The 4,336-nt window shown below is 42.6% G+C and overlaps 1 non-coding gene across 1 annotated transcript; it reads left to right on the top strand.

The window, feature by feature from the left end:
• The first annotated feature begins 317 nt into the window (after positions 1-317).
• On the top strand, positions 318-390 carry TRNAR-ACG. Its single transcript has one exon. It is a non-coding gene; the product is annotated as a tRNA-Arg (tRNA).
• The last annotated feature ends 3,946 nt before the right edge of the window (positions 391-4,336 follow it).

Raw genomic sequence — 4,336 nt, 5'->3', positions numbered from 1 at the left:
TAACAGCCAATCACAAAGCCAGAAAAAAGGCCTTCGGTAGGCGGGATGAGTCGCCCTAACAACCAGAGCGTCTTCCAAGGCTTTAGAGCGGGAGTAGGAGGGGTGGGGAGTGGCTCTTTCCGCCAATCCGCGGGCTGCACAGTGGTTAACGGCGTGGCTCTGGAAGATTCACCAATCTCAGGGTCTGGTTCTCAACGAATTTCAATCTCCCATAATGCTTCGTGCATTCATAGAAGTCCATCAAAGGACTACACGTCCCAGGAAACCCTGCAATATAAGCTTGAAGTGTCATCATTGAGCAGGGTGCGGTTGTCTCAGGGCCAGTGGCGCAATGGATAACGCGTCTGACTACGGATCAGAAGATTCCAGGTTCGACTCCTGGCTGGCTCGATAGGACTGGGACTTATTTATTGCATCTCAAGCAATAACTCGGCTTTAAGCAGCATCTTTTACATCTCCCTTCCTTTCCTTACACTTTCAGAAGTTTTCGCGTTATCTTTTCACACCTTCGTTTTTCAGATCTTAATCTGAGTTCCGTAGCCATCTTATGTCCGCTTTTTCCCGTTACCTAGTTCAGAGATGATTCTTATCTCACTGCTTGCTTAGGTCCATCTAAACCCTGAGAGAATTGAGTTAATGGCTGATGCTTTTAAAATAAGATGTGTATGGGCCGTCATATATTTAGAAATACATTGTGGAAACTCAGCCATGAATTCCTTGTGATTCTATATCTCAACACAAAAAGTAAACAAACACACACTCACACATTCCTGGTGAGGGATTACAGCGAAGAGGAGTCATTATGTTCCTGGAGGAGGCCTGGGGAAAATACCTACATTCTTGTTAGAGAGACAGAGAAGGAGAGGAATGAATCAAGGAAAGACATGGAGAGGAGAAAGGGAATACCTGAAGGCAAGGAGCCCAGAAGCTTGAGGCCCTGGGAGCAGGGAGGAGAACACAGTACATAAAGCCCAAAGAAGGAGGTGTTGACAGAACTTAGGGACTACTTCGCAGGGAGCAGTACGTAGGAAAGAGGAGTCTGGGTTCTTGCTTCTGTGAGTGAAACTAAGGAGAGAAGCGGGTTTAGGGGGGGATCAAAATTCAGGTTTGGAAGTACTGAATTAATTGGGCGCCTAGGGGGCGCTGTGTAATAGAGAGTTGCATAAACAGTGATCTGATCTGAACCAGAGATTTGGAAATGCCAGAAGAGAGGTAGTGACGAAGCCACGAGACTGAGATCATCCTGGCCTGTGGGGGACAAAGTCCTTGGAAACATGGAAAGAGTGTGGATAAAATAAGCTCTAAAGAGCTCTGGATGCAACGTACGTGCTCCAGAAGGATGAAACTCAAAAAGCCAAATAACTAAGAAAATGCATGTTAAGTCTAAAGGGGTTGGAAGTGTTTTCGTCTCATCTTCATGTGAGTCTGACAGACGTTACTAGTACAAATACTACAACTACTACTACTAGGACACTTTCTTTTTTTAAGTTTGTTTATCTATTTTGAGAAAGAGAGAGCACAAGCAGGGAAGGGGCAGAGAGAGGAAGAGAGAGAATCCCAAGCAGCCTCAGCACTATCAACACAGAGCCCCATTCCAGGCTTGAACTCACTAAGGGTGAGATCATGATCTGGGTAGAAATAAAGATTTGGACCCTTAACCGAGTGAGCCACCCAGGCACCTCTAGACTTTATTACTTAAAACAGTTTTAGATTTACAGAATAATTGAGCAGATAGTACAGTGAGTTCCCATATGCCTCCCCACAACTTTCTTTGTTATTAAGATCTTAACATGCATGGTACATGTATTACAATTCAGGGACCAATACTGATACATTATTATTAATAAAAGTCCATAGTTTATTTTGATTTCCTTAGTGTTTACCCAACATCCTCTTTCCATTCCAAATCCTATCCAGATACCATGTTACATATAGTTCTCCTGTCTCCTTAGGCTCCCCTAGGCTGTGACGAATTTCTCAGTTGTTCCCTGTTTTTGATGGCCTTGATAGTTTTGAGAAGTACTGGTCAGGCCTACTATAGGATTCCCCTCCGTTGGATTTGTCTGATTATTTTCTCATGATTAGACTGGGATTATGGGTTTGGGGAGGAAGATCACAGAGGTAAAGTGTCATTTTCATAATATATCAATAGTACATACTATCAACATAATTTATGACTGTTGATGTTGACCTTCATCACCTGCCAAAAGTAGTATTTATCAGGTTCCTCCACTGTAAAATTACACTCTCCCCACCCCTTCCCATCCTGTGCTCCTTGGGAGGAAGTCACCATGTGCATCCCACACTTAAGGAGTAGGACCTTCCTTTAGGGTGGAGTGTCAACAGTATTTATTTGGAATTCTTCCCTGAAGTTCTTATGAGTAGGTGCTTGTCCACAGAAAGTGGGTGAGTACACTACCAACATTTTAAGAGGTAAAGAAGAGTTTTGAGGAGGCCTGCTTGTTCTCTGCCTCAGCTGTGCCCAACCAAACTCTACATTCAGAGACTTATTAGATGTTGTTTCTTCTTCAGAAGCTAATTATCTGGATTGTGGACCATCTGTGCTCCTGGCATCTTCCTACTGACGTCAAGCTGGTGGCTGCTCTGTTGGTTGTTAACTAACCTATCCATGGGTAAGAGAGAGAGAGGAAAATCTATGAAACAGTAATGTCAGTTTTGCCATCCATTAAAATAATTTTCAAAAGAATATGTGTAAAAAGAGCCTGGAATGTCTTTGACTGGCCTTAAAATAAATTCATATGGGCTGCATTTCATCTGCAATGTCTTTGGATTTTCATTCAAGATGGCCTCAACTCTAAGGCAAGCATGATGTTGAACAGCTCACAGTAATTCCATACCACATTGCTCCCTGTCTTTCCTACAGCACTTTCCTGTGACTTAAAAAAGAAAAATACACCGCATACTATGGGTCTGTCTATATGAGCCAGAGAGAGGCAGAAGGGAAGGAGTGAAAAAGAAACAGAGAACTTTGTAAAGGACTTGGCCCTAAGCATAAAGTCAGAGTTGGCGAAGTCAGTTTTCTGTTCTACCTCCCTCTCTCCATCCTCCGCACTGAACTCATGCTCAGAAACATGTAAATCACTGATATAAGGCCTATGGATGCAACCTTTCCTGAGATGAGGGTAGGGAGATGGTAGCACAGTGGGGCAGATACAATGTTATTTTCTCCCAACAGGAGCCAGTGACCAACAGGCAAACCATTGCAAACTCTTCTGGAAAGGAAACAGTATCTTCTCCCAGATAATTCTTTCCTTGCCCCTACCCCCAGTCTTCCCCACCACCCCCAAACCTGACATTCCTCACCTTCGAGCCCAGTTCTTCTACCCAATCCTGTTTTTGTGACCTTGTTTAAACACCGCCAGCCCGTTGTAAATGCTCCTTTCATCTCCGGTGCTCAGCTCCTCCCTCAGTACTTGCCTCCCTCCCCAGGACCCCTTCACTCACCTCTGTGCCTGCCCAGCCAGCCACACTCTTTGCCACCAAAATAATGGACCATTTGACCCTCCTACTGCTCCAAATTGCACCTGTACAATCAAGGCTGTCCTGCAGCTACATAAGTGGCAGAGTTACTGAGGCAAAATAATCTGTGCCGATTTGCATTCTCTTCCTTGTCATCTCTATTATACAGTGTTTATCTGTCAAAATGAATAGAAAGTAGAAACTGTTCTGGAACATAGAAAAAGATGGAAAACTACCCAATTTGTTTACAAAGCCAGAATATACCTAATATCAAAACCTGTCAGAGATAGCACACCCTCAAAAAAACCCTATAGACAAATCTTCGTTATGCTGCATATAAATGTAAAAATCCTAAAATATGTAAGATTATACGTAAAAGTCAAAGTACATTAACATAATAATTATATACCACAACCAATTAGAGTTTAATCTCAGGATTTAAGACAAGATTACGTGTTAGGAAATTTATTTATATAAAAGGTCAAAATAGGGCACCTGGGTGGCTCAGTCAATTAAGTGTCCGACTTCAGCTCAGGTCATGATCTCGTGGTTCATGAGTTGGAGCCCCCCATGGGGCTCTGTACTGACAGCTCAGAGCCTGGAGCCTGCTTTGGGTTCTGTGTCTCCCTTTCTCTTGCCCTTCCCCAGCTCATGCTCCGTCTCTCTCTCCTTCAAAAATAAATAAACATTAAAAAAATTTTTTTAAGTCAAAATAAAAAATTTGATCATTTTTAATAGTTGCCAAAGAGAACATGATAAATCAATTCATTTTCTATAAACACTCTTTAAAAATTTTTTTTTAACATTTATTTCTTTTTGAGAGACAGATCATGAGCAGGAGAGAAGCAGAGAGAGA

Source organism: Suricata suricatta, chromosome 9 (genome assembly GCF_006229205.1).
Source record: "Suricata suricatta isolate VVHF042 chromosome 9, meerkat_22Aug2017_6uvM2_HiC, whole genome shotgun sequence".
Taxonomy (NCBI): Eukaryota; Metazoa; Chordata; class Mammalia; order Carnivora; family Herpestidae; genus Suricata; species Suricata suricatta.
The sequence above is the reverse complement of the archived record's forward strand: the minus strand, read 5'-3'. Positions and strand labels throughout refer to the sequence as shown.